This window comes from Vidua macroura, chromosome 3 (genome assembly GCF_024509145.1).
Source record: "Vidua macroura isolate BioBank_ID:100142 chromosome 3, ASM2450914v1, whole genome shotgun sequence".
NCBI classification, from domain to species: domain Eukaryota; kingdom Metazoa; phylum Chordata; class Aves; order Passeriformes; family Viduidae; genus Vidua; species Vidua macroura.
The window spans coordinates 34,250,250-34,275,368 of NC_071573.1; the positions used below are offsets into that span (position 1 = coordinate 34,250,250).

The window sequence follows — 25,119 nt, forward strand, 5'->3', positions numbered from 1 at the left end:
AGTAAGTGTGGAGAGATGTTTTCAGTCTGACCTTGCCAAATCAGGCCCAGGCTTGGGGCGTTTGCTGAGGTCCAGGGAAGATTTTCCCACTGAATCGCAAGTGGCAAAAAAGAATTCTATCCACAGCAATGTGCTGGAGTACTGAAGTGACAAGTGTTTGGGGAGACAGGAATCTACCTTATGATGTAGAGCCTTTAGCTTTATAAAGGCAGAAGAAAATACTTATATATGTTGATTTGGTGGTGGTGGGGATTGTTAAAAGCTAATTATAATTTGAGAAACAGAAAGAATATATTTAAGCACACAGTGGACATGTTCATGATTATCTTTCTATATTAAAGAGGTAAGATTTGGCAAGAGCAACTGTGGGCTTTGGCTTTTTGTTCTCAAGTTCTCATATTTTCTTAAAGAACATCAGATAATGAGATGTAAAAGCACACATACAGATATAATATGGTGCAGAAATGAACAGAATATAATACCAGACAGCAAAAGCAAATTTTCCACATTTAAACACTTCTGTGCATTTTTCCTCTCTACCTTTTTTTCTCCTGCTCTTAAAACAATTAAAAACCCAATTCAAATAATGGCAAACTCCCTTCAGGATTTTACCCAGGATTTCCATTCCATACAATAGCTCCCCTCTCTCACTTGTCACCCTGCTCTCTGTTTCTTCCCTCTAGTCAGAATTGTTGCTGTGCTAAATAATTATAATGCCACTGGTCTTTTCCTGATCACTTTTTACACCTAGGACTGTTTTATTTCATATATTGCCCTGAGTATTTTTACTGTTCTGAGAAAATATTTTGCATGAGTGTGTCATATGTTAATGATAAATACAGTGGCTAATACTTCATAGAGTCAATAATGGGCCTTTTAAGACATTGCAGAGGATTTCTGTTCTGCTTTTAAATAGCAACTCTTCCATAACAATAATGATGATGATGATGATGATGATGGTGATGATGATAATATTCTCAGTCCTCTACCAAGTGTACCAGCTTGTGTCAGAGATGAAGACAGATGAATTCATCATATTCATCATGTCCTCCTTTCTCCATAGGAGTAGAAAAGGTGTGACAACAAATCATGCTTCAAGACTTGCTCTTGAACCCTCTTTTCAGCTGGCCATAGCTTATATTTGGGACTAGAACAGGGCAAGCAGCCAGGCACCTTAGCTTGTACTGCTCAGTACCAGTCTGGCTCCACATTACTGCATTTCCTGGTAATGCTCAATCAGGCACGATTGCAAAAGGTAGCCTGGAATGAGTAAAAGAAAAATGAGATGTCAAATCTTACATTTAGAGGATTTAGCAAAGCGTGTAAATAAGTTATGGCATTGATATCCTGACAGATTGCTCAGCCAGGGGACTGGAAATGGAAAATGAAAAGTCTATTGATTAAATAAATTAATTTTTAAATCTAAAAGTGGTTTTAGTATATTAATATCCTCTTACACTGAATCCAAATTTTTCTCCCCTAGGCAAAGCCTCAACTTATACATGTGCCCATGTTCTCCACCTCAGCCAGTCAAGCCTTTTTTGCTTTACACAGGGGGAAGTTGTGACCCTGATTTCAAGAACCACACCGTGTGCCAAAGGCCAGGAATCCCGGATTATCCTACAGAAGTCAGTTCCCAAACTCTCTCCCGGCATATTAAACAGCGACATGTTCAAACAGAACAGTGCAGGGGAAAAACCAAAGGAACCCTTGTTTGTTGAGCACGCCCATAAATGTGTTTCCACCAGCTCCTGTGAGCAGCTTTTCCCGGCACAATCCTCTGCTGGCCCCCAGAGAACTGGGTATTGTACTGATGTCAGAAACATGCTGCCCCAGACAGGGCGTGTTTGCCAGATTTCTGTTAAGGAAAGAAACAGCAGCCCTTTTTGGGACTTTTCTCTGCAGCAGATAACTGAGACCAACCTTCAGTCGCTGGAATGTGGGCTCAGAAGATGCAGGTTCCAGGTCCAGGCCTGTTGCTGACCTCCTGAACAACATCAGACAGGTCATTTCATGCCTCTGTATAATGCACATAATGATACTGAACTCCTCTGTGAAGTGCTTTGAGTCTCACTGGGAGAAAAAGTCTGTACCCCCCCCAAATATTTAATGAATAATGAATTGCAGGGATGATAGTACATGAAATGTGTAACAAAAAGCCATTTAAAAGCTCAGTGTGTGGCAAGTTAACAAAACATGGGTGAACTGGAGGCTCAATTCTCATAATTCTCCCTCTCATCTAATAAAATGGCTTTTTGAAGTCTGGACAAGTGAAAATGGACTTACTAATTGCATCTCGCTCATTTCTAGATGGAAAGATTAATCACGGGAGCCAGGGGGGAGTTTTTTGGCCCTTGACTGATTTAATCTAAGTGGTCAGGGACATTATTAGGATGCATTTGTGGGAATCACTCAGCAATACCGGTTTTGTCTGAATCAGACAAGAAAAAATTAGTTTTTTGCTCTTTCTGGGTTTGATCCTTTTGCAGGTTCAACTCTTTCAAATGTTGATCAGATTGATCCTGAGTCCACTACACCATGTTTAACTCTGAGCCACCTTTCCTACCTGATGACTTAAGACTTGGGAGTGGGTCTGCCTGCTCAAACCTGAGGTGGGAGAGAAGGTGACTGCTGTGGTGGGATTCTCCACGGCGCTGAGCTATTCCAATAAACACGTAAAGCCCGTGTGCTCTGCTCTGCGGCTTTGTGTGCGATTTGGCTGTGTGGAGGGTGCCTTTCAGCGTGCTTTTACATGTGGTTTGGCCATGTTGAGGCTGTTTCACAGCTTGCTTTTACATGTGGTTTGGCTGCAGCCAGGCTGATTTACTGAGAGTCTTTACATGGAGCTTGGCTGTGTTATACTGAGGTCTGCATGTTTGGGATTTTACTACTCCTGCACTAAGACAGTGCAGGTCTTAATTCTGGAGAACAATTTAGATAAAGTGAGAAGTCAAACCCAGCCTGGCACTGCTCCCTGCAGCACCATAAAAAAAATCCTCAAGCACTGTAATGTCCCAGCTTCCTCCACCACAACCAAAGTGCTGCTGCCCTGGCTCCTGAAGTCGAATGCTTTCTGTTTTAGATGCAGGGGATTAGATGTAAATCCTTCCCTCCATTTCAGAGCTGGGATCCAAGTGGCTTCCAGCCATGTCAGCTGCTCCACCGTGGTGTGGGTTGAATGTATAGTCAATAATATATTACATAAAGAATGTGAATTATTAAACATTTTCATAACCAGCAATCTACAACCAATATTTCTCCAGGCAGTTTCAGCTGCATATATTTTAAAGCAACAAAACTCCCAGAAATCGTTATTTCTGACCCACACAAAACATGCTGGCAAACTTTAATGAGTAACTCTGAGGTATAAACATGGAAGTGTTATTTTGATACAAAGATTCAGGCATGACTTTTGTCCAACATTAGCTCCTTTTGAAACATTTGTCCACAGATTGGCCCTTTACAAACTGTAATAACTTTTGTCTGTGTAATATTAATCAAGCTAATTCCTTTCAGAGAAATAGGATTATTCACTAATTTTTCAGTCTCGCTCTTCTCTCCGCTGTACATCTCTGGTTTTCATTGCCTGGATCAAAATTCCCATTACCTGCCATTTTCTTGTTTTATGCTTCCAATGCAAAATGGAACAAAAACCTTCCAGGTTTCCTATCACATATGCCAGTGAAGTTCTAATTATGATTTTCCTTCATTTTATATGCAGTAACTTAGATTTACATGTACACAGGTTTTATATCAATTGTGTCATAACTTGTCTTTACTTTTGCCTGTCAGGTCTCAAAGGAGATAAGGCTGGGAAGGAAAGTAAAGGGGGAATTACACTTATAGCGAATTCACTTCCAAGAATCCACCTAGAGAGACAGATATAATTTCCAGATGCTATTGCAGGACTTAGCAACTTAACAGGGCATTAGGTGTCACTTAAAACTTTTAATCTCGTACCAGGGACTGAGCTGCAAAAAGAGCCTAACAAGCAGAATACTGTAATAAAGTGGAGCAAATGCTACTCAATGAGCAAGTTTTCTAGAAACAAGCATGCTCAGCAGATAAATTAGAAAAGGCAGAACAAATCCTTTCACCTTTGATCAGTTCTTGAAGCAGCAATCTGAGTGAGTCATCAGAAGAAACAAATATTTTCTCAGTGAAAATGTGAAGGAAACACTCCAGCCATTAATGCTTTGACACAGAGAGAGCATTTGATATTAAAATTTTTAAATGCTTGTCTGCATTCACTTTTTGTAAATTCTGCCTTTTGGTGAAAGTGTTCTGCATCCAGTCCCACTGCTGTGACCTGGATGAGAGCAGCATCTTCCAAGGAAGTTGCGTGACTGAGCACAGCAATGTCTGGATGTCACTGTATTTTACCTGTTGTATTTTCCCTCAGCTCAGAAAGCTTGGTAGAACCTCCCTTTCCTGAATTCAGAATGGATTTGTAGAATTTCCACTCCCAGAATGGAAGAAAGATAAAAAAAAGAAAACAACAACAAATGTTTAGAGGAGCATCTTTGTTGTTATTTGCTTGGGTTTACTTTGGGTTTGAGGTGGGTTTTTTGTGAGGTGGGTTTCCTTTTTTTTAAAACTTTATTTCTGAATTCAGTGAAATAAAATTTTTGATGATCTAAATGCATCTCTTTCGGTTTCAGAACTGAGAATTTTTTTTCAGTTAGCATTTATAGAACAATTTACAATGTCAGATCAGTTTTCATAAATAGGTACAAAAATTAAGAATAAAAATATTTTCATTGAAATGATGATATGCTTTTAGTAGAAGAGATGCACTTCAGATCCAAATTTTTTTTGCTCTGTAGAGTTCATGACTTGCCATGCAATGAGGGGACACTGTTTCATTTATCTTTGTGATCATGCTGTAAACAGCCCACATGGAGACACAGGGGCCCATCACGTGGACTCATAAAACACAGCAAGTAACACTGGTGAGGAAAGCTGCGCAGTCCTCTCAGACCAAATTCCTGCTTAAGGCCCTGAAAATAAGAGTCAAATTAAGGTTTCTTCTGCTAAAAAATGGCACCACTGGAGGCAGAAAGGCTCAATGTTCCCTGGGGGCTCCAGCTATGAGTTAATGTTTTCCAAACCCTTCCACGTGTTGGCTGAAATGAAGCCAGGGTTTCTTCACCACTGTTATCATATCAGTTTTAATCAGAGTCCAGCATCTGAAGTACAAGGATTTGTTTTCAAATTAACCACATATTGCATCTCTTTGATCTATTTTTACTGTCACTCGTTTATGGGATCCTCAGGAGATGGATTTGGAAGTTTAAAGAGTTCAAAATAAAGAGTTTCAGAGTTCTCTCCCAAAACCTAGAACTTCTCATAGTTAGGTTTGTCTCCCAACTAAGAAAAGATAGAAGCCTGTTTAATTTATTTTGGAAAAAAAGTTATGACTTTTCCCTCAAGAACATCATTCTGATCTACACCCGCAGGAGAAGTGGTGGTAGCAAGCTTGGGATACAGCAGAAAAGCTGCCTAAAACAGAAGCAAAGTTTCTTCAGTTTTGCACCTTTTGTGGGTTCTGGTCTTTTCCCTGTAGGTTTTAAGAGATAATGAATGAAAAATTGGTCCCTTGTCCTCAGAGGTGATATAACCTCAGCTGCACTTACCAACACCAGGCACCTGTAAGCTCCCATGGAACAGAAGACATTTCCAAGACCAGTGGGACAGGACCATACCACCCATGGTATGTCTATCCCAATATTTCTGTTAATATTAGCACCAGGCAGCAGGAGGATGGACTGGGCAAAGGTTTTTACAAAAGCCCTGCAGGTACAAAGCACCAACAGCTTTTCCCCTGGGACATTATTGCTGAGCTTTGCTCTCCCAAGGCTGGTTCCTATCATTCCCAATGACCTGTGCTGGAGCAGCAGATTTTGTGACAGAGTCAGTTGGACCTGCCTGAATTATTTCTTTGAATTATTTTCTTAAATGATTCCTTCTGCCAGCCCTCCCTCTCATCGTAACACCACCTGTGGAGTCTCGTTGGCAACTGTTGGGAATGCTTCACACATCGATGGCCAACATTCCTGCTGGGGCAGAAACAGGCAGTTGTGCAAAGAGGGATTGGCAGGTTGTGCTTTTCCTATACCACCTGTGAACAAACGCCTCACTGAACTGCTCAGGCAGTCCTGAGGCACGGAGATGTTTTCAGACAACTCAAGGGAAGGTAAGACGAAAAAAGTTCTGAGAATGTTGTAATGAAGAACATTATTGTTCTCCTTTTACTAGAGATTCTCATTTTTTCTCCTTTTCCTTTTGAAAACAGACTAAAGGGGAGTTGAATGACAACTGAAAAACTTTATTTTCCACTTGGGTGTGTCAGGAAAGACCTCAGGCTAGGATCAAGCCTCTGCCATGCTATGTCTTTGCCAGCAAGGTGTCTTTGCCGGGAACAAGGGTACCACAGGCAATGCTGAATCTTTCAGCAAGGAAAGGAAAAAGAAGATGAGAAAGAAGAGCAAATTCAACTTTGGGAGAATGGACATCCCTATCCCTGACAGAAATAAATGAGGAAAATGCCTTTTCCATGCACTGCTGTGAAACACACGGGCTGAACTGGCTGCCACGGCATTTCTCCAGCAGCCACTGCTCCACAAATAACAAACCCCATCCAGGCAGGGTGAGCCACTTATGGAAACTTACCAGAAGCACAAAAAGATTATGTTTTCCTCTCCTTTTACCCAGTCAACCCTCCTGCTGGACACAATGGCTCTGCACACCCACATACAAATTTGTGTTGCTGCTAATAGAATGTATCACTGAATTCCAATAACCATAAGCATCAGAAGAGCAGCTTACCATGGACTGGTGTTTTGCACTGACCACTTAAAATGCTATAAAGATACTGAATCCTGGGAGTTCAGGGAAAAAAAAAACAAAGATGCCATGTCAGTAGATGAACTCCAACTTTAAGAACTTTTCCTATTATTTTTCTACTCATTAATGAGTAGAATCAGTCTCTATAGAAATTACTTCTTTCCTAAGTGCTAAACTCTGCACTGGACCCTGCTGTTGATAGACGACTTTGAAGAAATCTGTTTTCTCTCATAGTTCCTTTGCCTACAGAACATGAATTTGGTCCCAAGACTAAATCTCATGCTGAAAAGTTTTTCACATTTCTCAGCATTGTTTGAGAGCGAAGAACACATTGAGAAGGGCTGTCCATGTCTTCAGGGCGAGGTTCCTAAATTATAATCGGGAGAAGAAAGACTTTGCCACTAAGTAATGTTAAGTGTAAGTAATGAAATAGAGGAAGGAATCAAGGTAGGAGACCCAATTTCTGGAGATTCCATAATAATAATTTATTCACTACTGGGGATAAGCTGCACTGAAGGTGTTTGTAGATGTGAATTTTGACTAATATTTCTAAAAACTCTTCATCATCCTCATTTTAATTGTATTGAAGAAGGAGGGATGCAGGAACCACAGAGCTGTAAGGACTGAGTAGGATCCAAGCAGTTACATGCATAAATACAAAAAAAAGTCTTCTAATCTAGAGAGAGTTACAGATTCTGTCCTTTCCCCTGCTATTTCTGGCCTCATGGACAGACAAATTAGCAGTTAATGGAATTGTTAGTGCAGCACCTGGAGAACATGCAGTGTGCCCCCGGAGAGAATTTCCAAATGAAATTATGTACTTTGGCTCTATAACCAAAGAAATTTCACAGGCTTCAGGCCCTCCTGTAATGCACAAGAAAATCTCACTTACTGAATTTTCTTGCAAACCACCCTGTTTCTGGAACAGGGATGTTATTTAGCTGAGCAATTACAGAATGATATTAGAATTCCCCGGATAAAAATCAACTAGAAAAAAATTCTTTGTTAGTGGTGTTTTCCTCCTTCTCTAGGTTTTCTCTTTTCCTGTGATTTTTAATAGCAGTCAGTACTCATTATAAAGTTTATCATCAGCACTTAAGCCTCAGTGCTGAAATCTGAACGGGCAACAATTTGCAGAGAGAAAACCTCACATATGCAGAAACACTGGGGCCTGCCTAACCCAGATGGAAAACTCCTGAGGCAAAGGAAAGAGGGAATCTAGGTGAAAAAACTGCCCGTGGCAGTATATCCCATTGGAAAATTCAGGTTTCACATCTGCCTTGGTTGGCCTATAAATAAAACAATAAAAACAATTCAACAGTTTGCCATCCCAGTTTTACCCAGTTGCTTGTGTTAGAAATTTAGCAGCATTCACAGAGATGTTTTGACTGCTGAAGAAAACATCTTTCCCATGACTTACGCTGGTGTACACTCAAATAAGAACTCTGAACATAGTCCATGTTTGAGAGAAAGAGAAAAATGTAAGTGCTTTAAATCAAAGCACAGGATTGTCGTGCTTTGATTTAAAATTCATATATAAATGGATGTTTAATTTGTGAAAGCCCTAGACAAGATGCAACATGACCCTCCACAGAATTGTTCTTAGGCCTCAGTGGTGAGCTCCTGATTACGATGGTTCCCATGTTGCATCCAATTTCAGTGCAATTTTGAGTGTGGCCTTCCAACAAAAATCATCATCTCAGCATGTTATCCTGAAATACATCTTAATAAATCACAGCCAGTATTGAGACTAAAGGGGGAAAGAGAAAACTTTTCACCAAGTTGTAACCAGTAGCCTTGAAAGTGAAATATTCCTGCTAAATTCCCACTAAATTTTCTCCTGTGAGCAGGCTACATTGAATCTTGTAGATAAGGGAGTCATTGCTTCAATTGGACTAAATAGATGCATCAAATTTGATTTAAATTCTGAAGAACTAAAGAAAATAGTTGGTTTTTTTCATTAGCAATACAATGAGTAGATTTCTCAGTTGGATGTCCTACATTTCTCACTCCTCAACAACTTATTCCTAATATATCGTCCCTTCCTCTTACTTAGATATTATTTCAATCATTTATCAATTTAATTAATATTTGGTTTATAACTGTCCACATAATCTCTGTATGGAGACAGTCAACCCTCTTCTGAAGTGTTCTGGGCTTTACCAAAGCCTTGGAGGAGTGAGGTTTTTCTCCCTCACAAGAAGCAGGAGCACTTTTTCTGTCATTGTGGAAGTGAATAAACACACAAAGGTTTAAAAATGTCCTTTTTTGGGCAATAAGTGGTTTATCAATGCAACATTTAACACTATAATGCAAGATTTGAGACTACTCTTAATTTTCGGCCCATCAGACTTATGGGGACTTGCTTCTAGTTAGCACTGGCACCAGATGGATTGGGGCAGGGAAACCTCAGGAAAAGCCAAAGCCTGCATTCACAGAAAGGTGAAACGAATACCTTTTTCTCTTTCCCACTTTTCTTCACTTTATAACCTTCTCTAGATTCATATGCAGAAGTGCATAAGTTATGTATTCTTTTGCCAAAATCTGCTAACAGTAGTCTATTGTGTGTGTAAATATTCTATCTTTTAAGATATACTATTCAAAATTTCCAGGAGGTAAAGAAAGGAAAAGAAAAAGGTTGCTTTTCACAAGCAAGGACAAGAAGACAAAATTAATTTCCAGTGTTAAGTAGATGTGAGTCCACACAGGTATGATGGGCCCAACCTTAAGGATAGGTCACAATTCTTACATTTTGGGATTAAAAGGCTGCATTGATAAGCAACTCCAAATAGATGTAGTTAGGAAGTAAATGACAAAAACAATCCTTGGAATTTCTAGTTCCTGGGCCAGGACAGAGTCCAGGCTGTCAAAAAGATGCATGATACACCCCACTCTGGGTTTTACAGGCCCAAACTGGGTCTATTAACTTGGATGCACAGCCAACAGTAGAGGCCAGGATATGTTGGTGGCCTGTTCTGATGGAAACATTTTCCCCACTGCTGCCACATTAACAATCTGTTCTTGAGTCAGATAGAAATATCCCACCCTCCCTGACCCATCCAGTCTCCTGGACAGAATTTTCCTTGGCATGTTCCTTGCTGCCCACCCTCCCTGATTTCCTCCATGCTATCGTGTGGAATTCTCAAGAACCCTGTGAAATTAAGGCAAGGACTCAACAGGAGACAATTTTGCTGACTATAGTGAGCTTTTATAGCCCCAGAAACAACTCAGGTTAATGTTTTTTTTTTCTTTCTCCCTCCCTGGACATGAGCCACTCTGGAGCTTGTATCTGAATACTTGGTTCTCATGTATATTTATTTACTTAGGAGTGGCATTCCTATTTTTATAGCTTTGAGTTTTTAATTTTCTTGTTAGCAGCATTAACAAGGTTCATGGCATATAAAGTGAGCTGTGGCATTTAAAAAATGTTGGTCTAATGTAACACCAGCCTTTTTTTATATACATGTTCAATGGCAAACTCCTACTGACAGGCAGAATGCATTTCTATGTCTGGGCAAGTTTATAGATGGTGTTCCCACCTCTGGGCCACAAGGTCACAAATTTGTTTCTGATTCTATTAAAGAAACACTCAGCAATGGTAAGTCTGTGTGCTTCTTTTCTTTCTTTCCCTTTTTTTTAATGAGGGGGGACTGTTTTATAAGATCCACAATCTTAAAGATACTCCAAGGAATCTCTGTTGACTTACTGGGCTTTTCACCCCTGTGCCCTGACCAAATAGCACTGACTACAGATTTGAGAAGCTTTGTCCACTATCAGTCAGATAAAACAGATTTTGGAGAAATCTTGCATGACTGAAAAAAGAGCAGGCATTGTCCCTGTCATCTATCCATGTGTCTGTCCAGGTTTCTGTGGGGTTTTGTGGGATTTATCTCTGCAGCGAAAGAATGTGCAGAAATTACAGATTCACAATACCTGTTGTCTGCTCCTCTTTCCTCAGCAGATCCTCGGAGTGACTCTGAGCACAGCGCCAAAAGGCTTTGCTGCCTGGCCCTGCACATGTGTGGGATGGAGGGTACAACATTCCTCCCTTCCCTGCCTCTGCCTCTTTGCAAGGTTTTAGAGGCAAGGCAGCGAGAGATCAATAAAGGCCTTTGCACCACATACATTAATAAGGATATTTACTGAACTCATGGCAAGGACAAGCAGAAGGGTGAACCAGAGGTGTCTGCTGTGCCCTGGGAAACACCAGCTCTATATTTTCTTGGAGTTAGTGTAGGTATGTTCCCCTTTACGCCGTGTGGTGGCTCCAGCTGCACCTTCCTCAGCAGAAGTGTTTACTGCCTCATGCCCAGCCTCGTTCAACAAGCGAGGAGGCACAATACAGCCTGGCTTCAGTCATGAAATCCCTTCGTGCTGGAACACACGCTCTGGGCTTTATGGCTACAAACATACAGAGCCTTGGCTTGAGAAATGAGCAGGGGCCAGCAGAAAGACTGAGCTGACGGGGTGAAATTAAGAGCATGGGAGAGAGAGAATGCTGTTGAGTTTGGAGGAGGGAGGATAAACACAAATGTCTGCTGAAAGAATTCCAGCATCATCCATTACTGTCCAGAAGGCAGTCATAAAAAAGCAGAAGGGCAAGAAGCACAGCCCTTTCTGTAGGATGCTTTGGCTTATTGTGGTTAGGAAGATCAAGGCTAGGTATCACATGCCTCCACTGAAGGGAGATGCCCTGGAATAAAGCAAGGAGCAGGAATTTCTAGGCTAGGGAAAAGGCTGACCATGTTGAAACTGAGCACAGGAAAGAGAATTTGGCTGCAGAGTCTGACTGGAGGACATCTAGCTACATGAGAGAACTCCAGGTCTATTCTTTCTCTAATTTCCTTATGCCCCCAAGGAAGCTTTTGCTGGAAATTTATTTCCATTTATGGGAGGACTGGAAGAATGAGGGCCAGACGGTGACTGAGCATCTGGCAATCAGAAATAGGGTTCAAAGGAGAGGAAACCGCTCAAGCAGGATCTGACAGTGCTATTTTACACTGAAAATTGACCCCTGCAAGCGACAGGCTGCCACTGCTGGTCATTCCACGTGGGTATTTCTGCAAAGTGACAGTTCAGGAAACTCTCTGCAGCCTGGCTCCAGTAAGCTGACCTTGCTCTCTGAAAATTGCCATCCCCACAGATTCTTGTGGCCCAGTGAGCTCCTAACTGATATTTTGTGCAGTATCACCTGCTTCAGATTCTCTCCTCCATAAGGACAGGACTGGCTACCAACAACAATCACAAAACCATTACTGAACATCTTTGCTCAGAGGAGACATATCTTTTTAACAAGTACTTTTATTTTTCTATGCTATACTTGGTCACCTGAAATATAATTGTTTATGATCACCACGAAAAACCTTTACTAAAACATGTTTCAAGTATTCTTGCTTCTCCTGAGAAAGGCAAGTTTTGTTTGGCTTTGGAGAAATCTGCAATCTTCTTAAGCTTTTAAAGAATCCTGACAGAAATTCCCTTAAAATAAAGGTGTACAGGTAGGGAGCAAGTATGTATCCCCCACAGAGCACAGGCTGTTCTCCACTAGAGCAAACAATCTACTTCAGTTCCTGTGATCTCTATTAATTTGGTTACTGTTGCAAACCACTTGGACAGGTCACAGCATCAATTCTGTGAGAAAAGCAGAAGTGGGTTTAATGTGTTTGTATTTTGGTCAGAAAAGAATCCAAAATAGCCAAGGTGGCTTGTCCATGAGAGACAGGATTAATAAGCAAGCACTGATCAACTACTTTGCCCCACATTCAGACTTTCTATCTTATTCAATAATACAGACATTTTGATTGTTCCAGAAATGACGGTGAAACAGATTCAAGGTAATGAAGAGCCCGTGACTTTTTTTTTTTGTTTTGTTGGCATCATGACACTGAGAAAGAAGTTGATCACAGTTTTCTATATAGAAAAAGAGCAAATGTTTACCTTTCATATTTATCTCCACCTACAAGAGATAAGTTTCCATAAATACTCTGTACCATTAGGTATGTAAAACAAAAATGTTCTGCATATGTGAGCTAAAACAGTGCTAAAACAACGAAGTACAGTGACAAGCACTGTTACTCATTACTCCCAGCAGCATTTCCTACAAAGCACAGTTTATCTGACAGTGCTGGAAGACTTAGGGCTTGCTTCTGGGAGGGAAGGATGAGCACCAGGGCTGCTGTGCACATCTGGTTTGGGTTGGCTCCATCAGCTCCCACAGCACATGCTGCAAACCCCACAGAAGTGGCTGCTCTGCAGCACAGTAGCAGACTTGGAGTGTGCACTGGACTAGATCCTTGAGGGGTATAAATCAAAGGAACTGCACTGCAATCAGCCCATCTGTTGCTCTTTTTGTCACCTCTGGTGTGGGAATACCACGGAGCACAATCACCCTCCAAAGTTTTCTTAGAAACAGCCACAAACTTGCCACATAACTCTAGCCCTTCCAGTAGCTACCCCCCGTGCTCTCAGGGATTCTGTCCCTTCCCTCTGCCCGTTCTTCCCTCCCTTCTTCTCCCCAAAACTGGCATCACTCAGCATTTTGGCCAGGAGACCAATTCTCCAAACTGAAAACATCAAAGCGTATCTCTGGTTAGATCTCATCCCAACCCTCTGAGGCTGTTGACTTGGAAAGTGAATAACTAATAAGGCAGTATGCCATTGTTTTCTGTTTATGATAATGGAAATAAATTGTTGGCTCCAACTCAGGCACTGATTGTTCCTTTGATATCACTGCCAGGAAGCAAAATAAAATGGATTTTTAAAAAATCACCTTTCACAGAGTGCCACAGGCATTTGAAAGATGAGCCTTTTTCCATGTCAAAGGCTCTACCAGAAGTGCCAAATACAGTAGAAGAAAAAATTCAAATCCTTCACTGTTAAAAAAACCAACAAAAACAAGAGCACAAGAGAGAGTGTGAGAGCAGGATTGCCTGGGCAGCCCTGGGTGGGCTGGCACACCACAGATGTCCTGAGACTGCTCATGAGGGAGCAGCAGAGCTGCCTCCATGGTGAGGAACACTTCCTGAAAAATATAGAACACATCCTTTGCATTCTCCCTCCCAGTAAAAAAAGCACAGGTAGTCTGGATGAATTACTCTGTCTGCCTGGCAGCTCTTAAATAATAAGAGATTTTAGGAACCAAAAAGGCAAGGGAGTGCTTTGCCCTAGAACTTGAACCACTCATAATTCTTGCTCATGTGTTTCTTTCGTGGTTTGGGGTTGTTGTCTTAAGCTACATGAAGCAGCAATTTCATTGCTTTTCCAATCCTTCACAGCATTTTGGTGCCTTCCCCATGGAATTTTAAGGGCCAGCTTTCAGGTGTTTGAATTTTTCTCAGGGTGCTACCACTCCTACCTAACATGTCAGGTGTTGGCACCACTGTTTCACACACAGGGAGGAGGTTCTTCCTCAGAGTATGGAGCTAGATGCTGATCGTGATCTTACACGATCAGAGCACAGCGCTGTTGGTTTTCATGACGTGCTGCAGTTTGATTTGGCTTGGAGCAGAGCATGGAGCAGAGAGCCAGATTCAGATCTCAGGCCAAACGTGGATTTTGTGTTTCAGCTACCAAACTTCATCATGGTTTGGCAAAGTTGTGCTTTCACCTGCTCATGCCATGTGGAGAACACCTGTGATCTGCTGGAAAGGAGGTTGCTCGAGGTGTGAGAAGCTCCCAGCAGGAAGGCCAGGCTACGAGAGCCTGCTTTGGCTGGCCCTGGCTGCTGCAGGTGGACTGGGAGTGCAGAAACACTGGAACATGCTCAGAGGAAAAACTGTTGAGTAAAGAGAAGCTCTCAGGAGAAGAGTGCGGCTTTGGGCCTTTCCTTGGTGTCATGATTCTCTGAACCTTTTCATTTCTAGCACTGGGACTCAGATGCACAACAGCAGCAGCACAACCTAAGAGCAGACCAGGAAAATGAGAATTACATCACTTTCTACAAAAGTCTGCTTTTGAAATAATCCCGCACACTGCCTCCAGCCAGCGTTCTTGGATATCATTTTTGGAAGAACATGCTAGAAAGACCCTTTTTTCCAAAGCTCAAACCAATACCACAACTTAAATGGCAAAAATCTGTGTGACAAACAGCGTGGCCTGCTAAATATGAAAGCTGTTGGACATGGATTTTAGGTCCATGCTTGGCTCAAAGTGCATCCTTATTCTCCAAAGCATTTAAGTAAATGATTACCTTCAAGGCTGTAGCACAGAAAGGGACAATTTAACTGGGACTTTATGAAGTCCTTATGACATAGGTGCTGTTCTGAATAGAAAGGTTTGAAGGGCTCCCATCAAAGTACTCTGTAATAATGTAAAGACTTTAGATTGGCTTCATCAAATATTCAACCAGGTCCTAATTTTTATACTTATTACCAGCTTATAACAGGATATTTAGAAAGAAAAAAGAAGGAACTTTTTTTCTCCAGATAATACCATCTACTCTATTTCTGAAAATTAAGGGTGTGATTACTGACCCATAAGTACTTTATGATCACACTTTGGTTTGAACTTTTATGAGTGTATGTAGGTTTACTAACTCTAGCACTGCCCAGTAATTTATTTCCCAGGTGGGCTATGAAAGTCATCTGGAAGAAGGAAAACAGTGTCTAAGGGCTTGCTGTGCAAAGGGATGATTGTGCTAGCTGTATTTGTGCATGGATGTTTTTGGAAACAGTTTTCAGAGGAGAGACAAAGTTTTTTATTAAAATAAACCTTTTCCTTTAACCCAGAAGCAGTGCTTCAAAATCTTACTTATTTCATTGAAAGACTGATGATTGCTATCTGCTGCTCTTTTGAGGACAGAAACTGTGTTCAAAGGCAGCAAAAATCTATTCAGAGCCCAAAAGCCATTGTGACAGAAGTGTGAAGAAGCTCTGAATGTCTTTGCAATCCTGTCACCCTTCTTTCCCCAGAAGACAATCAACTTCAGGAGCTTTGCACAAACTTTCATGCACTGAACAGTGCATGAACAGCATGAAAACCATAGTACCCCTAAGGGCAGCACAAAAGTTTCAGGTGCCAAAAGGCAGCTTCTCTTTGCTCAGTGACTGCCTGTTTGCTGATGAGAAAAGCTGAGTCAATGATGCTCACCTGAGGCAGCTGCAGATGCTGTGGCACCCTGCAGGTTGACTCCTTAGTGCTGTTTGAGTCCCAGAGCACGGTGGTTTGGCTGACAGTAGTTGGGAAACCTGTAAATCACTTGCTGAACGCTGATCTGCCTTGGCTGAAGAGACAGAAATTAAACATCAGACCTGAAAATGCAGTCAGCATCGATGTTCTGGCACATGAACTATCGGGGATATTTACAGGTCCCTGGAGACCAAGGAAGTATTACACTGTACCATGCAAACCCAATATTATATGAAATTTCTGCTTCTGCAGTTGATGTGGCCTCTACTAATTCCACCCAGAAAGTTCCCGGGAATACTTCAGTGCAAAAAAAAATCTACTTTGTTCTCTTAAAAAACTCTCTTTGGCAATATCTATGAAACTTCAGGAAAGTGATTCCCAAGAAATCACCTCCTGGACACAGCATGGTTCAGATTGCTGCGACACTCATGCTAAAGTTATCTGGTTTAACTTGAAAGCAGCACCTCCCTGAGGACTCCTCAATTCTGGAATGAGTGATGTGTTTCTGTGTTCTGTGAGAGCCTGGATTATTTTTAATCTTCTGGACATGTAACAAAGATCAATTTATAGTCTCACAGAGACGGTAAGGACAAGGGTTTGTGGGCAGACAAAATGGGGGTTGGATGCTGTTGATTAGTGAATATTATTATTTCTGATTTTTCAAGGCACCTTTGACTTCCTTGCACTGCTTGCTTCATTTCAGAAAAAAAAAAAAAAAGTGGTGGGAACTGGCTCAGATGCATGGACTGCAATGCAGCCATGTTCTCCTAGCCCACTAGAGAGTTTGATCCATACATTACAAACCGTGCAAGTCCTCACATCTCTGGACAGGTGCTGTGCACTAAAAAAATAGAGAAGATAATAACAGCAAAGCTTTCTTTTACTCTCTGTCACCATTTTATATATGCCATAATGAATTATGCCAATGACTTTGTTCCCAAATTACTTCAACATGGAAAAGCACCTTGCTTGTAATTTTGAGACATACAGCTTGATAGCATTTCCAATATTATGTAAGGCTTCCAAAGAAAATAGCAAGGACAGAGTTTAAGCAAAAGTACGGTATGTGCTTCCCATAATATTCAGCAATGTATATTTTAAAATTCTCTATTCATTCATGTTGCAGACCCAGCAAATATGTATCACAGAATACTGCACAGACATGCAGGCTGTATCTGTATACATTTCAGAAGTCATAAAAAACATTGAGCAGAATTTTTTCCAGTTCTACTTAAACCTCACTTGAACCTTAATTAGTAAATTGAAATTCCTGACGCTTCAAGGGACCCCAGTACAATTGTTCCCTTAATTTTGGCAGATGATAAACAAGAACCACAGAGTTTTGTATTATTTCCAAATAAAAGAGTCAAATGACCTAGGTTTGCCCAGAGTTTCATAAACACTTCTACAAGAAAGCATGGCAGGGCACTTTTACAAAATGCTGGTAATGCCCAGAGTTCCACAGTCCTGAATTTAAAGCTTTGAAGCTTTGGCTTTTTTTCTTTTTTTTTTTTTTTTTTTAACTTCCACCATGATTGTTTTCATATCTTTGTAAGCGTGTCCAGGACTTTTTAGACTGGATCACTTTCCAGGAATTACAACAAAGAATTTCAACTTTTAGAGTAGAGAGAGGGCTTTTTCTTTGGGAAATGCCATTCCTGGAAATGCCATTCACCAGTGTTCCTTCCTGGCAAGTCCCAAGGAACCAGTCACAGGAAGGGCTGAGATGAGGTGATGCTGTCCAGGTGGCAGGTCCCTCAGCTGCCATTTCAAACCACACGGGTCCTCTTAAGAGGCCTCAGTGACACAAAGAGACGTTTAGAAGTGTGGCATGTCACCAGGTTATGCTTGTATTTCTGTGGGGATTTACTCAAGTTCTCTGGCTCCACCTTGCCTGTTTTTGTCCCAGTGGAGATGCCCAGAGTCTGGGGTGGTGGGACAGGGCTGTGCCCTGCTTGGCCTGTGAACCCAGGCACTGTGAGCAGGAGGGGTGGCAGGGTCATTTCCAAAGCTTGCTCCTGATCTGAACTATGAACCAGAATGGAAATGCTCATGGAGGTGCACCCTGAGTGGGAAGATCTGCTACCATCACGCAACAGATGATAAAGGCTTGAGAAACATATACAAAGAATAAAACTGACACTTTCAAAACCAGGGTCAGAAGCAGGAGCCAAACCAGGATTTGCTCACTTCCTCACCATTGTTTTAGCTAGACTACTGCTGCTTCTTGAATTTAATCTTAAATCTTGAAAATTCGTAGCCTTTCCTGGACATTTTTTATGCCGTGGTTAGCACTCTGTAATGTTAAAAGTCTGAGTATCAAAATAAACGTCCCAGCTACAGACATCAGTGAAATGGTGAAGTTCCTACTCCCCGAACATCTGTAAAGCTTTCATTTTCCCTCTCCAACAAAACCAAGATGACCTTCTCTTCCCCTTCCCCTGATACTTCTCTTCCTAAGGCCCATGGGACTTTCTTGGCCTGTCTTAGCCTCAAATCAGAAGGCATATGGATTTTCAATATAAGCTTTATGGTTAGTAGTACCCCCTTCTCACTAAAATACTGAAGATTTCTGCAGTAATTCTACTTCCAGCATTGTCAAAAGTATGCAAAAGTCAGGCTTGTTACATGTGAACACATTTTAAAGGGATAAAAATCCAGAGGGGAGTTATTTTTTTCATAAAGGCAGAGATTTGCTGAGCTATGGTACGGTCCAGAATTGGACCCTCCTATAAACTTGTGAGTCTTCTCTTGTGGAGGTCAGTATGTTCTTCAGACACTGAAAACAACAGCCCTTACTCTCTTACCCCATCTCTAATAGCTCAAATATTGCCAGAGGCATTTTAATTCCCTCAATAAGAGCTCTGACAAGAGCACTTAGAGGCTTTGACTTCAGCTTGGCCCAGAGATCTTTCTTGAAATGATCTTTTACACATTTCTCAGACTGGGCATTTCAAGCATCTGTGTCTGCATCAGAGAGGTGCAGACTCCAGTTCATCTAACCAGAGTGAAAAACTCACTACCCCGAGCTGACACATCACCTCAGAACCTTGTTGATCTCTTTCGGAAGAATCATTCTTCACCCAGAGCATCAGAAGAGTAATCATGGCTTAAGAGTCTAGAGAAGATGGCTGGAGCCTATCCAAAATTAAGTCCTGTAGCCCATCTCCAGCTGGTCCTGGCTGGGGCCCCAGGGTGGACCCTGGACCTACTTCACGCACTTGCCATGTTTGCAGCAGCTGTGCTTGTGCACTGTCTGCATAGGGGTCCCTTTTCCTTGGCCTCATCTGGGGGCAGCCCTGCTCCTGCTTCTCCCTGGCAGCAAGGTTCAGGCATACCCTTGAGAAAGGCTGTTTTGGATTCTGGCTGGAAAAACAATCCTTTTGCCTTCTTCAGTCCTGGCAATGGTGTTACTCTCCATTGGTCTGTGTGTATGAGCTGCACGGATGACAGCTCTGTAATTTTCTTATAAAGCAAACATGCTTCATTTTACCCCTGACAGCAGGCAATCCAGGGCCAGCAAATTACTGGCAAATGCCTCCTTTATTCATCTCTTCAAGTGTTTTGGCTTTTCTTTACTTTAATTTGCCTGGAGGCAGACATTTGAGATAACAGCTGTTATGGTGATATTATCAGTCAATCTGCGTGTCAGAGAACGCCAGGAAAATGCCTGTGGAGAGGACCTCTTGGGTTTTTGGTTTTAGCTGCTCTGGGGCAAATCCACTCCTTTGTCAACGCTCTGCTCAAAACATGAGAAGAGAACATAATGGGACTGGTTTCTACTATCTGATGATGAAGAAATGCCTTTTCATGGTGATAGAGCTTGGGTTCCCTTCCTGCTCGTTGAAGATCTAGAGCAGTCCTTTGGCAGACCATGCCACATTTTTTTCTTGCTGCTGAGCAGTGTCAGAGCACATCTGCCACCAGCAACATCCCTGTGATTCTCTGGTGATTTACTTGCTGCAGAATAACGGGGAACACCCTAAGAAACTACACTAAAAGGGATCTTTACCCTCCCATGGAAGACCGCATAGATTTCTTGGGTCCAGTTATAGTGTTTGCTGGGGAGGAAAGTTTCTTTGCCTCCTGAGGTGGAGGGCTCAGTGTCGAGAACCATCAACAAATGGGTCTGGAAGTCCCTCTGACAAAAGTGAGCCATCTGCAAGAGGGCCAAAAAGATTTATTGTTTCTTTAGAGAAGATGCCATGACACCACCAGGAAGGTGTTGGCTTGGGAATTATTGCTCTGCACTTTTTTCTTTCCACAGAAAGACAAGATGACAACCCAAAACTTTGTTGCTTTGGAAACAAACTGGGCTGTGCCCCTATTTGGTGCATTAATGACAATAAGCCAGTTTTTCCTGTTAGTTTGATGAAATCTGACATGCTTTGCACTAGACAAACTTATTCATTATGCTTTGATTGAAAACAATTTGTATCTGAAGATCTTAAACTACTTTACTGACATCAAACCTGTGGGAAGATAAGTAGTTACACCTATGAAATGACCATAATTCCAAAGGAGCAATGAAATACGGGCATTTTGTGTGTCTGCACTCTCAAAGGAACAGAAAATAAACATTTCTACTTGCATATTTAACTGCTTTCAGAATTCCTAATATCTCTTAATTATCTGGTAACAACAGAGATTCCTCTTTTCCATTTCCTTAACACTACAAAAAGCAGTTTTGCTGGAAATTAGGAGCCCAGTTCAGGTCTGCACCCCACATCTCCTGACCAACTGTGGGCAAAATACTCAGACTACTGTGGTCTGTTTCCTCACTTGGAAAATGAGGAGATATCCAAAAAATAGGGTTAAGCATTCCAATACCACAGCGACAGAGTTCACACAGGCACCTGTGCAGTAGAAGAAATGCATGTGAAAGATAAAGGTGACTTGGAAGGCAATCTTGAACAGAGATCACAAGGGTTCCATCCAAGCAAACTTACCAAGTAAATCTTGTGGTTTGTTTCCCAAAGGCAGCTTTCTCAGCTTTGAAACACCTGTTCCCAAGTATCGTCAGGTTATTAAAAGAAGCTGGCATTTTTGTGGGCTTGGAAGATGCACAAAGTAGGTGTGTGAAATTTATTTTCACCCATGGCACTCAGGTGCAGCAGTTTGGAACAGTGTTAAATGACTGCACAGGAGAGCATACTTCATACTCCAAAAATTTTCATGAGCTCAAAGACACTATTAGCAGCCTTTCTTTTTGGGTCTTCCAGAGACATGAAGAACATGCTGCCTGCTTAAACATGGTGGGACCAAACCAGGTAATCTGTACAACACTAATTTACTAAGCACTGCTTTGTCTACATGCTTTCATCACTGCTGATGTGGTAACATAAAGGATTTGTTCAGCACAGGTGAGCTCCTTCTTCCAAATGTCTCCAGGCTTTTGGGAAATTTCAGTTTCTGGAACTGATGTCTCACAGTGAGTAAGCTTTGAAGGATGGGAATGCAATTGTGAATTTCCTATATCAATGTGGCAGGACAGTTGGGCCTAAGTAAACTGGCTGAAAAATGGGTTTTATTTGATTTCTAGGGAGGTTGACCCAACGAGAAAAACTTTTGTATTTATTGTGAAAATCTGGGTAGACGTTTTGTCCATGAGATTTGCATTATCACACAGATGGACTGCCAAGAGGGGAGAGATACAATTTCCTGCTGTGCATCAAAGGCAGACCATGGCTGAAAATAGAGGTTGGTCTTGAAGAACCAATATCTGATAAAGGCATCACACTTGGAGCTGAGCTGGCAGAAACAAAGGTGAGAAGAAATTCAAGGTTTCATTACTTAAAGCTACTGGTTATTACTTATGGTTTCATTTGGATACTTTCTCTCAGATATTATAGTATCAAACATCCTCCAAGCAATCTTCCACTAAGATGTGGTTTGCCGGATAACAGACAGTGCCTTTCTCTGGACTCATCAACTGGAACTGAGAAAGAAGGGCTGCGCAAATCTGCAGCACAGAAAAATAGAAAAGACAAACAAGGAAATGTCAATTAAGATTAATAAGATAATATGTAGAGTAACTGGCTTGGCAGTCATGCATTTCCTTTAGTATTTTTTGTGTAATTCACTTCTGTGAGATAAATACAACCATAGAAGGTAAGAGGAGATGACTGCTGAAATAGAAATTTTCATAGAAAAGGTCTCTTTCATACTTTGGGAATTTTTTCTAATCAACAGTAACCTATCCTTTGTTAGGCACAATGACAGACAAGTATCCCACACCCAGGGCTTGGAGTGGGAATTCAAACACCAAAGAAGGTTCTTGGACACACACAAGTTGTCTTTGTTGTTGGCACCTGTGATGATCTTCCTGAGGTTTTTGGGCTCTAGAGGAAGGAAGAGGGGTCTTACAGAAGGGAATCTGGGAATGACTCTAACTGCCTGAAGAGTAAAGATCCCTTCTCCAGAAAATAATTACATGCTTCAAATGTAATCATCTTTAAACAAAATATGGAAACAATCTGAGGGAAGAAACCAAAACAAGGTGTCTCCTGCACCTCCTTTCCCAGACAGCATCCCTCATCACCCATGATTACCTTCCCCTTTCAGCTCTAATCATTTCTTTCAACACAATGGCACCACTCATGATGGAGCTGGGGAAAAAACCCATCCTAGCCCAGCCCACAGCATGGTACGAGCTGTGTGTTTGAAGCCCTGAGGCAAGGAAGCCATGGATCCGGGGCTCCCAGGTCTCCCAGTTGGCTCACTGTGGGATAACTACATGAAAAAAAAAGCTACCTGCCAGGAGGGCTGGCCAGGAGAGCCTTGCAGGGAGGCAAAGCCCTGTGTTGTAAGAAAAATGTGATGGGAATTCAGGTGTCTAAATTCCTGTACGAGAAGAGGAACTTCCCATTTCTCTCCTATCTGATCTATGACATGTGCACATTGTTCATAGGGAGGGAGCAGGAAAAGTACATATTAAAGCATAAGCAGCTGGATGCCGCTCTTCTCATGCTTGGAACTAGAATGAAGTGCCTTTTCTGCTTCAAACTGTGCTAAGAAACATGGCAGATTTTAAATAAGCTATTTAGCTCCTTTTTTTCCCTTTCAATAATTTATTTTTAAGCTGGGGCATTTTTCTGCCTGATGTATGTAGCTGCACTCTTGTTCACAGACACAACTGTATACAGGACTTCATGTTAAAGAAATAAACCTGTAAGGCTCTAGGAGGCTGCGAGGGAGATGTGTAGAAAATGGATAGCATTAACTGAGACCTCTCACTATTAGGATAGTAGCCAGAGAAAATTTTGGGCCAAGAGAAATAAAGGGCTTACCACTCAATTAAGTCATGGAGCCAGACATGTTGTAGCCTTGTTCTGGGAACCTGAGTGAGGGGCTGGAAGACAAAAGCAGACTAGTGTTGCCCTAGAGAGATCACCACCCCTCCTTGGGAACACCAGAGCACTTTAGCATGGAACAACATTCCAAAGTCCAAGAGCATTCCTGTAGGGCAGGCTGACACCTCGAGTCCTTTGTTGCAAACAGCGCTTCAGATTTCTCTTTGCAGATGTGCTGGGTCCCATTCAGGTCCCTTTTCAAGCTTTGCACAGCTCTGGTGTGGTGGGTCTCTGCACTGCACTGCTCAGAGAGAGCTTCAAGAGCTTGCTGGGTTACCAGGTTAGCCCTGTAGGGTTACTGTGCCAGTCCTTGGAGCAGGGACAAGCAGCCTCTGGGTACTTTCTTTCCCTTGGAATTCAGTCTGATTGTCTTTTTTATCGACCAGAGGAATAACAAAGCTTCAGGAACAGCTCAGAGGGAAAAGGGGATGTGTGTTGGGGTGGTTTATTAGCATGGGATGGGCCCTGCTGCCTTGTCCTGTGCTCCAAGGAGGTTGGCTGGCTGGCACAACGACTGGGACGTTTCCCTGCTGTTCTTCTGATGCAAGAAATTCACATAACCTGTAAGCACATCTTTCTTGCCAAAGACCATGTCATTCTCTCTTGCTTCATCCAGCCCGTTATTTCTCAGTTCCTCTCTCTGAGGGCTTTGTCTGCAGCGAGTGGCCCACTGCTTGTTTCTGTGGAGCACTGCACGCAGGAGGGCCGAGCAGGCCTCGGTGTTTACATTCCAGGATGTAATGGCCTCGTGCCGCCTGCAGATGTGTTCACATTGCTGCAAGCCCAAGGACAGAGCTTGGTGATGAGTGATGTTTCTGAGTTCCTGCTATTCATGCACACACTTCCAAACTGAGCTAAACTTGTCACAAGCTGCTAACGAGAGGCAAATCAGCCTGGCATGCAAGTCCTGCTCTGCTCCCCCTGGTCTGGCTGGTAATTCCGTGTGAGGCAGGAGCACCACTGGAGACTGGCGGTGCTTTCGAGAAAAATCCATTATCTAGGAAAAACACTGGATGCATGAGACTTATGAACAGTCACCTGCAAAGATCCACTCACACCAGGGGGAGGGTGGTTTCTTGGAATGGATCTGCAAGGTTGATGCTCCAAGTTGCTACCAAGTGACTTCATATTGACCTCAATAGTAAGAACACAAATATTTGAACACCGGGAGGGACAATGTGGCATTTTAAACAACTGTTTTTCTCTGAAAGTATTTGATCTGTGAGGGGTAAAATCAGCACTTAATTGGAACATATGTCTGAGGCAGGCATGATAAAGCAACTATGCAATACATATATTTTATTTTTAAATAAATCAATATGATAATTTGGGATCAGGTGGGATTCTGCAGCTGGAAGAAAATAACAAAGGGAGGCCATTAGTTATACTTTTAATAAATCAATTTGTTAATTAGGGATCAGGTGGGATTTTCCAGCATGAGACAGAGGACAAAGAAAGCTCATTAGCTGTGTTTTAAATTGATTGATGTTTTAGTTGGTGTGGGATTCTCCTGGAAATAAATGCAAAATGGAAAATATATTAAACCCTATCACTGGAGAACATACCTGATAAGAAATAAGAAAATTTCCCTACTTACTTATGGCATCTATATTTTCTAGGCACTCTATAGTACAACACAAGTGTGGTCAGGCTGGAACTCTTGAAAGGTTCAAAGAAACAAAGAGAGAAGGCCTGTAGTGTATTCAAGGAAATAAAGAGGAAAGGTCATTTCAGCTTTGTGGGACTCACCAGAGCTGGGAAATTGATTTCAAAACATTGCAGTATTCAGAACCAC

At 41.9% G+C, this 25,119-nt stretch overlaps 1 long non-coding RNA gene across 1 annotated transcript; it reads right to left on the minus strand.

The window, feature by feature from the left end:
- Positions 1-14,368: 14,368 nt before the first annotated feature.
- LOC128805280 (uncharacterized) lies at positions 14,369-24,202 on the minus strand. The gene is made up of 3 exons (XR_008436363.1): positions 23,262-24,202; positions 15,934-16,066; positions 14,369-14,744 (listed from the first exon to the last, which is right to left on the minus strand). It is a non-coding gene; the product is annotated as an uncharacterized LOC128805280 (long non-coding RNA).
- Positions 24,203-25,119: the final 917 nt, after the last annotated feature.